This window comes from Leuresthes tenuis, unplaced genomic scaffold, assembly GCF_036924035.1.
Source record: "Leuresthes tenuis unplaced genomic scaffold, fLeuTen1.0.hap1 SCAF_7, whole genome shotgun sequence".
Lineage (NCBI taxonomy): Eukaryota > Metazoa > Chordata > Actinopteri > Atheriniformes > Atherinopsidae > Leuresthes > Leuresthes tenuis.
In genome coordinates, this window is record NW_027325361.1 from 20,512,366 (window position 1) to 20,524,800 (window position 12,435).

The window sequence follows — 12,435 nt, forward strand, 5'->3', positions numbered from 1 at the left end:
ATCCATACAACCTCGTTAAACAGTTGCAGAATACTTCTATGCATTCCACAGACCCCTAACTGCTACACCCCCACCCACCCCCCAACCTTTCCTCAGCCAGAGAAGAGAGCAGACCTAAACACAAATCCCAAACAGGAACAGTAAACAAAAATTTCTTTAAATCTAGTCAAAAATTGTGTTTTCACGCAAGACCCAATCACTCATGGTGAGAGGCTTACAGAGAAAATTGTTTTTCATGGCCTTCAGCTTCATGTTTTGCTACTAAATTGGTAAATTATGTACTATCCAAAATATCCTTGTGCATGCCTCCAGCTTGTAGATTAGCATAATTAAAGGTCACCATGGCAAAAATGCAGCCAACTGTGAAAAACAAATAAGCAGTCATCAAGGTAGCACATTATGAAGTACCACAGTTTGTGATGCAAACACAAACAAATCTTTTTAGTTCCTTTGTCACACTGGCATTTCCTTTATCATGTGTCCATTTCCCTCTATTTTTCACCATAACAGTGTTCATATTTGAACACAGACCTTTATGTCGTATCGACTAGCCCATTTACTCCTTTCATTTCATCTACTTGTAATTACCTTAACAGCTCCAAAAGGAGACTGAAAAAATGACAAAAAGGAGATCCACAGAGCTTATAATAATCCTCTGAGCCTATTCTAAGAAATGTAAATGGTTTTCATATTTGGTTAAATCTCTGAGATGTTTATATCCCATTTAAATTGGCAGAGCTGATTAACATTTGCTTTGATTCAGCTCAAAATGCTGCAGTTTAGGATCCTAATCCTGCAATTATATGTCATCAAGTCATCCAAAGTTTTGTAAAAGACTTGACATTTAGCATTTGTTTGCATGTCTGACTTACTGACCTTTGAAACCACAGATGCTGATGAGGGAAGGACAGTGTGATAGAGAAACAAGTAATGGGGTATACAAACAGAGACTTGAGAAACTCTGAGTCATTTGTCAATCTGTGCGACGGATCTGGTTTCCCCGACTGCCTCCCAATCTGTCTGTTTGGCAGTTTTATCTGTCTATTCCAGGAAGCTCGGCAGGGAAGAGTAGACTATGTAAGTATTCACATCCCTCAGTCCTTCTTTGCCCTCTCTATACTTTCCCTGCTCACTCCTGCTGGGCAACTGTGTATGTCTGCATGTGCTTGTGCGTATGTAGGACAGATTTCATGCCCCCTTACTGCTCTCCGTGGCCTCCCCGACCGTCTGCTCCTTTCTGCATTGTATTATTTCTGCCATATGTGGAGGAACAAAAAAGAAGAAAAATTAGCAAGCCTGGCACCATGGCCTTTCTGCCACTCAGGGCTCCGATTTGCAGGCAGAGAGGCGGTGAAAATTCAGCCAAATATTCTAGATTTGTTTGTATGTTTGTGTGAAAAGCCTCAGGTTACATCTGGCAGGTAATTTCAGCCAACTTACTTAGCACTGTAGCCCACACACACACACGCACACAAAGCATTTCCATGTCTTAGATTTAAAATGTTTTTCCCCTTCCTTCTTGTATTTTAGGATTTTTTTTTCCAGCTGAGCAACTCTAGAAATAGTCACAGGGAGATACAGGGCTACTGGGAGGGTTGGCACTAAGAAAACTCACCCCGTGACACTTTGCTTGACAGCCTAAAATTGAAAAAAGGATGGGATGTGAGGGAGGAGAGCAGATTAGGGGTGAGCCTTCTGCGTGTGTGTGGTGTGATTGTGTTTATGTGTTAATGATAGTGTACCACCACTCCACTGCTTGTGTAGTGTGTTTATGAATCTAAAAAATGTTGGCAGCTTGCCACACAAGATAAATGTCATTATGCCTCTGAAGGTGCAAAATTAGTCACGGCAGCGGCCTCAAGGGGGTTCCTGTAAAGCCTGACAAGGCCTGGTTGGAGTCAGCTCAGACAGTAGGAAAGCTGCCAAGAGGGGGTTAATAATAGTCACATAGAGAGGAGGAGGAGGCAGGGGGATGTAGTTTGGGTCATACAGAATATGAGGAAGGATTTGAGCGTACAGTGGTTGTTGGGGAAGACTGAGGAAAGAAGTGAAGAAGTGTTCAATTTCTCCTGTTTTGATACATAAGATTATATTCAAATGTTGGTAGTTTCAGTCAGATAGTATTTATATTCAGTGTTGTGTTACTATGTTTAGTGGAGATGATCTTGTCTGTTGCAAGTTAGGAATTGTTACCTGTAAGTTGCTGTAAACTTATTGTACTGACTGGCAAAATACTGCCAGGAATTCACAGTAAAACTAAAATAAAAAGTCTAACAGTATAAGTTATTGTATTACATGACCATAACCCTAATCCTAACCCTACCATTGTGATTGATACCTTCTAAGTCTAACCATATTTTAGATTTGGCGGGTGTTGATTTCAGACTGTAGACAGAAAGAAAGGCTCGTTTTGCCCTGCTTCATTTGGGCTAATCTGACAACAGTCTCCTCCAGTGTCTTTCTTTTGTCATCTGTGTTTCTGAACAAAGAGCACAAAGTTGCTGTCACTTATTTTTCAGTTTATTTTGTGAGACAGCAAAACATGTCAGAAATTGTCACTAAAAAAGTAATAATTTGCATGAATAATGATCTCCTCTGAGAAAGTTAGAAGCTAGGGAATGTTTTGAAAGTTTTCTCACACAGTCCATAGTGTCACTCTGTCAGACATTCTTTGGATAATAATTTAATTCCTCTCATCTGCATGTATACCACGACAACGACAGTAATTCACTTAACCAGCCAAGTGGAGCTACGGCCACAGCTTGACTCAGCTGTGCATGTAATTGTGCTGAACGTTTCTTGTTTTATTTTGCTATTACTGCAAGGACCAGTCCAAAGTTTCACCCTCTCATGCACTTGGGAAACACTTCTGACCCGTCTGGGTTAAGTGACAAGCACATTAAATGTCTATTAACATGACACAGTCTTAGGTAATCTCTGCAGGTACTCCAACGCAAAATTTGAGATGTGTCTCATTTCTACATACCTTCCTGTTTATATGTGAGTCAAATGGAAGTTCATCCGTTTCTGTGGAAAACCGCAAAGGTGTGCAAAAGTCCTCCATCGTTATTCATCATTATTTCTTTGCTGTTTTCTTTGTTCGTTTTATTAACCTTCCCTTCAGAATTTCCCTTGAGCACCTTGAAAAAGTTAAACTTCTTTGGTGGATTGATGACAGAGACTGCACTGTGTGCCAAAAAGTTGAATAAACGAAGTAGCAAATAGGTTTACAAACTACAAGCTCGAGAAGATGTGATTACACAGTTGACATTTTCTGCACTGTATCAAATTAAATTCCTCTCTGAATTTATTTGAATAGAAACATTCACATTTTTAGCAGGGCTTTTGTGAAAGACATGCAAGTATACCCAGAGTGTTCTGAAGTGTTTCGAAATGCAGGAATCTAATGGGCATGCTGGTGAAGGTTAAATCCAGCACAACAAAAATGTTCAGAAGAGCCTGGGAATTTTCAATGAATTCTATAAACAGATATCTAGCTACTTTGGTATGTACATTGTAATGACTTATTTCTTTCTTCTTCTTCCTCTTCCTTCATCTCCTTTTCGGATCTTCCTAACTGAGTGAAATGACCTGATAGTATCTGAGCAGCAACCATGATAAGAGCTGTTCAAATTCTCCAAATACAAAGGAAAAGAGCTCCAACGCTTCCTTAAGTATCCTCTTTAGCTTGGGATTCACTGGACCATTTTTCATTAAAAAAAGATAGGACATAATTATATCCCACAATTCCTTGTGACCGCAACTTTTATAGCAACACTTGATTATTTTCATCCAGTCTAATTAATTATGTTTAATGTACCTAAACATGTGGACAAGAGGGTAAGTGTGAGAAGCCTGTGAGAACACTATATGTAACTTTTTTCTTATTTTTTTCATTTTTCGGTTACAAACTTTTATAATGAAGTCATATTCTATATTATCCGTAATATGAAATACATGACATAGCCTTTATGTAACAATGTGATGAGACTGCAATAGACAAAGTATCTAAAGCACTTTCTCTAGAATATTTATTGAACAGTTTTCAGTGCTGCAGCCTTGCATTGCAGCTTAGTGTAAGTGTGGTCGGATTCTCATTGCAGTGCGGTTGTCTTTTCTTAAATCCTTAAAAAATGTTCCCCGACATCTCTCCTTAACCCCACAACGTTTTTCACGAGGTCAAGTAAAAGAGCCCAGGAAAAGATGATAGGAAAGGATTTTTTCTTTTGGGCTATTCAACCGGATCCCTCTTTCTCCATTTTTCTCCTGCTTGCCTTTTTTTTTCTTCTCTCCTACTTCTTCTTCTTTCCTTCCTCCATCTCTACCTCCCTACTCTTCCTGTACTAAGGCTGGCCTCTATAAGGAAATGTCAAACCCAGTCCAATATAAGATGCTTGGATTTTAACTGAATCCTTGAATCCAAGTTTTCATTTGAGGAATTAAGTTAAGTACAGTGTCCAATGAAATTGATAGTGTTAAGGCTCTGGCTCTCTCTTACTTCAAAAAATGTATAACCTAGTTGTGGAATATGTGACATCCCTCTGACAGAATTGCATATACATACACATGGCTACTGTGTACATCTGACTGTGGGTTTATACCTTAGTGTCTACATGTGTGCTTTGACACGTGTTATTATATATTCTTTGTGTAAGGAAAGTAGAGTTGTGCTGCAGTGGAACAGACCAGTGGACACCAAGGAGGCACCGCATTCAGGTCACATTATACAGTATAGAAGTTTGCATGTGTTCTTTGTGATGGTTGACCCAAGAACACATGATCAAATGTATGATTTCTTCTTATCTTGTTGTGTCTCTTTTGCCATGGTTATCATTTTTTGGACTTGGTCAGCTTCAGTCTCCCCATTTTTCAACCTTTCTTAAACCTTAACATGTCATTGTTTTAGGCAAACCACCACCATTTTTTTTTTGTGCAATGTCTAGGCTCTCATTAAAAGGGTGCTTTTCCCCACATTCCAGAAGGAGAAGACAATTAATGAGGATAGGAAGTAGTTTTGTCAGATTCACTTGCACCAAAATGAATGCACGATTTCCACCTGTGCATTTTGCACTCACATTAGAAGATACAATTAGAAGATTACTTCCCATATGTTCTAAATTTCACATTACCCTCTTTTCTCTGTTTTTCTTAAGTTGTAGATACTATATCTCTATCAAGTGATGCCTTCAGTCCAAATTAGTGAGCTTGCTGGGCACCAGAGAGTTTCCCAAAGGACAGCATACTGACATGAGCTTTCCTTCTGTTTGTATTCCCATCACATATATGAACGCTGAGGTAACATGAATACCAAATCACAGTTAGCAGACAGTTCTGAAGACATTGTAGTTCTTTTGTTGCATGTAGGCAGAGTAAACCACAAGTTTCACTGTTAGTAATTCCTCTGTTTTGTTTTTCAGCTTTGAAAGGCATTTTGATTGATGTTGTTGATAGATTCTAAATTGCTGGATTATGTATAATAATTTCCCCACAATAGGTACTTTAAATACAATGTAAAGGGTTTTCTAAAGTCTTACTTTATTTGGACAACACAACAAAATGGAAAACTAAGTAGAAAGTAGTGAGTGATTGTGGACAAAGTGATTCACTTCTCACAACAAATGCATCATTACCAGTTTATCCACATGCCACTTTCCTAAAGGTAAATACCTGGTTAATAATGTATTTGTATGGAGTTAATTGTGCTTTAAAATCTTTTTCATTCAGATAGTAGGATGGAAATAATTTGATTTATTGTAAATTGTGATAGAATACATATTATATGTTTAATTGTAAAAAAAAATTGTAATTACTCAACAGCTCTTATATCAATAGAATGTTTTTTAATCATTATTTCACGTCAAGGTAGTTTTTATAAAATTATTTACCAATTGAAATTAGTATGAACTTCTCATGAAATGTTCCAAAACCTATAGCCCCTTTTATGCATAGGTGCGTTAAACTGCTGGTGATCATCTTTGATAATTCATGCTGGCCAGAGGAGGATCAGCCCCACATCAGTGTGTGTCACGTCAAACAAGAGTTGAAAGGCTTTATACTAATTACAAAAACTCTTAGAGCTCAGTCTGTTACAATCCAGTTGTTTTCATTATATCAGCTGTCATTTCATAACACAGTGATCAGCTAATGGCAGCATTCCTCAGTCTGACAGCTCATCTGTCATGATTTATGACTTACACATGTTTCTGCACAAACACACACTTACACAAACACATAATCAGCTGACATGCAGGCAGCAGGACTGGAGTGGTAGTGCAACCGGAGAGGATGCACTCGATCAGTTCCGGTAGCTCTTGACTGGCAGGCTGACAGGGTTGTATTGGGCAAACTGAAGACAAAGTGGCTTTTATCTTCTGAAAACCCACTGCAGGCATACTGAAAATAAAGGAGAAGATCAAGATTAAAAAAGGAAACAAGGAGTGATGTTCTCAATTGTGTTCCTTTTCACAGTGAAAATGCCATCACCACCCACCCTGTATCTGTGTGCGGCACCGTGCCGGCCACATAAAGACTCTCCAATCGTGTTTAATAATTTGCAAGCTCCTCTAGAGGGACAACGGAGCAATGGTGACGATCACAGTGATGCCACTGTGCAGCAGTAGACAGAAAATAAGACAATCTGGGTGCTATCTGCAACCCCAAGTGGAGGATGTGTTCCTTTACATCATAGCACTCTTGAGGCTTGTACAGTTACATAAAGAGATGAGACAATGCCAGTAAAAGATTACCTGTTAGCATTTAACAGCCAGCTTTACCAGCCAATGTTTCTCGTGGAGGACATATGTTCTTTTTCTTCACCTTTCTGCTTTGTATTGATACTCAGGATTTAATCTTCTTTGTTTTACTTTCACATCTTTGCATGCCTTTTTTAGACAAAAGTGGCACAAAAATGAATATGAAATAGGGATATATAATAAAACAAAAGACGTCACATTTCCATCTAAATGCAGATTTGAGATAGCGTTGGCGTTTGGATCCTCGCTAGTTTACATTCATCAACATGAAGGAAGAGAACAATGTCGTTGTCTTTAATTTTCACGCTGTCTCCTTCAAGATGCAATCTAAGCTCTTCAAGAAGAGAATTAGCAATTGATTTTGGCTGACAAATGTGTATGAATTGCAGCCCCAATCTGAAAGCGGCAGTAAACATATGTCCAAATAAAGTGAACAGCAAGGTTGAGAAAGGAGACAGTCGCCTGTGAATGAGGATGATTGTAAGTTTGGTTGGCTTAGTGTAAAACACTCTCTCTATTGGCAGCTTAGATAGCATAATGCCAAATGGTGTTTATGCAGGTGGAACCATGCCGCAAACATAATGGCATTATTGATGCTTCTTCGCTGAAGAATAAATTTGCCTGTTTTTGTTCCTGGTAAGCTCACATCTAAATGGATCAGAAATTGCCCTTTGATTGTCTTTTGGGACTGCGCCTTTGTGTGCTTGTGTCTAAGTGTGCATTTGAGGGTGTGTACAGGAGATGGAAAGGCACGTGCATGTGTCTGGAAAACAAAGGCGAGTGCCCCATCCTCAAAGAAGATAAAGAAAAGAGTGACAGCAGGGAGTGGAATCTGGTAGCCTCTTCTGAAGATTGTGTTGTTTGAGCGTGTGTGTGTGCGGGCATGCACATGTGTGTGTGAAAATATGAACGTATCACTACTTTTTATATGCCTGCTGAGTCACAACAGTCCATCTCCTCTTTTACCATCATATCCTCTTGACTACTTTTCCACATCACATCATTTGAGTTTCCCCGTTACATACACTTTCCGATTTTTCCATTTCTTTTACTGTATTTGCTGGTATATTTTCTCTTTGTTTGCCTCCTTCCCTACTCGGAGTTCTACTTTGAGTTATGATTGAGAAAATCACGCTTGCATATGTCTCACAGGACATTTGTTGTTTGCTCGTCAAAGTGAGAGAACAGTACTTTGGCCTTGCAATCCATTAAAACAGATTTATGAAGTGAATTCACTGTCCTTGGGCATCCATTTCTATCACCTTGCAGATACATTTATATATATGTTGTCTTTAAACTCAAATAAACAAGGTGGGATTTTGAACTTGAAAAACAGCATAAAGCAGGTTTTTCACTATAACTTACATAGAGAAGGTAAAAACAAATAGGAAGATAATAAGAGGGGAGAAACAAAATTTAAATAAAAACTTCAGGAAGAACATCTTCACACTGTTATTAACCATTATTTACCACTGAATTAAATATGATTGGCTGATTCTGAATACAGTCACTTTCCCACATGCATGTTTTTGATAGTTTTTCTCCCCCTAATTTTCTGGTTTCTGATTTATTTTTTACCATCTTTATTAGGTTGCAGTTAGGTTCACAAATACAATCATATGGAAAGAAAAATTCTGACACCATTTATCTAATTTTCTTTGTTTTATATAAAAAAAACTGCAAGTAGACACGGGTGTGTAAGCAATGTGTTTTGACAACATTGATCATGTTTTTACGGTGGACAGTTCATGGGCAGCAATTTTATATAACTTGAAAAACTGCCTCGTTAGTCACTTTTGTTTCTAATGATTTTGTTGGCAAAATGAGTAATGTGCATCTGCTTTGAAAGAATGATGAATATAAGAAGAAGAAGGAGTCCTTTCAAAGGACATTAGGTCATCTCGATCAGTTAATAAAGACTCTTGATAAAGTTCACTCTCTTTATAGCCCACAGGTTGCAAGCGACCCTCTTAAAAATGCCTCACAAGGCTCCTAAAGAGCAAACAAGGAATGTTTAAGCTTTCATTAATATGGACATGGTGTGCATGGTTAGATTGGAAAGGTTCTCCACAGTTCAACTCTTCATTTGATTTTTAGAACACCAAAGTGCTGCCATTAGCAAAAAGAATGAGATATCGTTCACAGTGACTTAAGGTAGTGATATGACAGTTAACCAATATATTTTAAACTTAACACATCTAATGCTGAAACTGAAAAAAAACTACTGTTTCATAGAAAAAAAAATGCTAAAACTGAATAAGATGCTCGAAACACATTTTAAAACAGTAACCACAGGGGCAACAAAAGAGATTAAGTTTTGCAATGCTTAGAGAGATCACAATTCAGACTCAAACTCTGAAAAAAGAAAGATGGTGGTGATAAATAAATATTTTTATTAGAACTGAAAAGTCCAGAAGACAATAGAAATAAAAATCCAAAGATGTAAGGCTGAGGGTGGGAAGGAAACATAGGCTCAGTATGAGGAATATACACAAAAGAATAAAGTCAACAAGGATCTGGCAAGGACAATATAAAACTCAAGACTACATATTCTAAAGAAGATGAGAACAACAAGATGCATTTGAAACAATCAACAAATTAACAACAACTAAAATAAACTCAAAAGCTTACCCAATCAGGGAATGCTCTACAAAATTAAAGACCACACTAAAACGAAACAACGAACAAAAACAGAAACCATAGGCAATAGCATAGCTCAGAATCAGGAGTCTGAAAGCTAAACTAGCCTGCCTGCCATCCAGTCCCACTGAAAACATTTGATGTATATGTCATGTAATTAGATGTATATATACTGGTCAAAGACATACCTGTTCCATTGAATGAGCAGTTAGAGGATTTGATCTGTCCAGAATTGACTCTAACCTGAGTATGAAGCAACACTTTGCCCTTCGGAAACATGGTGCACTCTGTGGTTTTCATCTTTGTGGAGAAGGATTTATATGATGGCAGCATAATGAGCCCAAACACACAGAAGACCAGGGAGCGATGACTTTCATCAATTTTCCTCCACAGCCACCTGAACTCAGCTTCACTTAACATTTATTCGGCACTTGAAGACAGAAAATGATAAACTCTCTCCCACACCACAAGAGGTTCTTTGTACCTAGGATAATATGGTTTTCAGTTTTTTTGCAAACTTGTGGAGTCCATGCTGGTGCTTTCATTAAAGCAAAAGGGGCGAGTGTTAATCTAAGCTGCCGAGTATTGTATTATCTACAGTAGATGTATTTATCTCCTTATGTATCTATCCACCAAAAAGGGATTAAGTGTATTTTTATAAACTAGTCCTTAATTCCCCTAACAAAGAACACCAACTATTTGAAGGGTACTTTTCTTAATAGACAAAATCATCATCAGAAAAAGTCGTCTCCTTGGTTACTTTAGCTTCTGATTTGATTTTGTGCTGCTATGCTTTCACCTTCCCTTTTATCTCTTCTTGTCCTCCTGCTTTTGAAAGCCTGTTGTATTTTGTTTTCACAGGTCACCTCACTTGACGGGCTTAACTTCTAAGTGCAAAATTAAAGGCCATTTTACAGTACAAATCCTTTTTGATAATGCCAGGTAGAGCAGCAAAGATCAGCGTGGGAGTTAGATATGTTCTGTAGCGCCTGTCTTCATAATGTCACTGGGAGAGGCAAAGAAGTGGATGTTTATGTGTGTTTATGTGTCAGTGGGGAGGGAGAAAAAGTGATGGGAGGGCCAGTGTTAAGCTCTCAGTGTCGTAGCATGAGTAACCCAATTGTATAACGGCTGCAGGAATGAGCAATAACAGCCATTCTAGTGCCTTTCTGTGTGTGTGTGTGTGTGTGTATGTGTGCATGCGTGCGTTTAGAAGCATACAGGCCAACCAGTCAGGAATGAAAAATGGAGTGTTTGAAGCTGTGTGTGAGTCTTGGGGTGCTTTCACGGTTTCAGTGGAAAGTGTGCATTTGATGTTTCATGAATAAAGAATAAGAGATTAAATGTTTTCACTCACGAGTGCATTCCAGGGCACACACCTGTACTGGTACAATACAAAGTATACACGTATACAAACAAGGTATATACCTTTGTTGGCTAAATCATGGCAACAATGAGACAAGTGGCTCAAAGTTGAATTTAGAGTGAGAGTTTGCCCAGCATAACTGGTGGGAAACTCACATCTTAACATGAAGACAGTATCTTTACTCATTGGCTGGAGAAAGTAAGGTAGAGGTGTGTGCCTGAACGAAGTGAGTTAAAAATGCTCATCTGAAAGCTGGTAGGTGGTCCCGTGGTGATAGTGGAAGTGGGAAGAGATAATTGCAGAACAGGTGGGGAGCAAAATAACATAGCAGAGAAAGAGAAACAGAGATTGAGAAAGTCACATTGACGTACCTGTCATTGCTGGCGAAAAAACGCTGTTTCACCAAGGGTCCATTTAATTACAAACAGGACAGGCTGCCCCTATAAGATGTAGGGCTTTAGCATGCATTCAATCAAATGAGACTGCAGCAAGACAAACAGAAAAAGAGAAGTGGAAAGTGACTCCAATTAAATGAAATCAAACTGCTCATCTGTATTTTGTTTTCATGTTTCAACCACCCTGGTCAGTTTCATTTATATAATGTAAAAGTTGCTCTGACCAGGAAATCTGTATATCTCTGATCTGCATTATTGTAATTATAGCCACTGATTACGTTGATGCATTTTGGCATGTATATATAGAACCTAAACCCCCAAATAACATTGGAATTGAAATATGAATGTTTGTCAGAGGGTGAAGATAGATTTTTTTCAAAATCCTTGAAGAAACAAAAAGCCATACAAACCCACCTGATAGAGATGGATGAAGATTTAGGGGTGCAGTGTTTCAGGAAGAAGGAAGTCCAGCTCTCAAGAGGCAGCTCTCAAACATAAATAAATAAATAGATAAATAAAAATCTGTCCTATAGAGCCCAGGAGGGCTAAAGCTGTGACAGATGGCCTTGTGTATATGTCCAGTCTCCTGGGAGTAAACCAGCTGTCAAAGATGTTACCTGGGTTCTGCAAAGAGTCAGAGATCCATGCGTACTGAAACAGTCTGAAGCAGGGCTTTAGAGGACGGACATCATGGCAGTGCAAGGGCATATGTGAGATTCTTTATTTGGACACACATTCTGAGTTATAATGAATTACAGACCATAGATAATATAAAGAAAAGTCCTGTTTGTCTACTTGGAAAAAAATAACATTTTCGCAACCAACTGAAATGCCCTGACTCCCAAACTATGACTGCCATGAAGAACTTCAGAACCTGCAGACCCAAACCTCCCAGAGTCCCTTTTTGGTCAAAGCCGAGCTACTGAATTTGTTCAGAAAAAGATTTAAGGGGTTACATTTTATCTAAAGGAGGCTGTAGCTTACCAAAAATTCATGACAATCCGTCTAATAGTTCTTGAGATATTCCACTTAAATTTCAGATGTCAACCTCACGGTGACAAGAGGAAAAGTCAGGGAAAATTGCAAGTCAATTGAATTCCCCCTCTTGAGATCTCAGGGAACATCTCAGCAGTCTGTCAAACTGGAGACAAGACATACAAGTCTAGACCAAAGTGGTAGGCTGAGCGACAGACTTGCCGCTAGCAGTGTGGCTAACAACTGGCTAGGTGATTTAAAATGCATGTACCGCTGCTGGGCTGTGGGGGTGAATTAGATTAGACAT

The 12,435-nt window shown here is 38.6% G+C and overlaps 1 protein-coding gene across 1 annotated transcript in view; it reads left to right on the forward strand.

Moving 5' to 3' along the window:
- Positions 1–12,435, forward strand: part of ncanb (neurocan b) — a 143,546-nt gene that overhangs the window by 33,332 nt on the left and 97,779 nt on the right. The window lies entirely within an intron of this gene.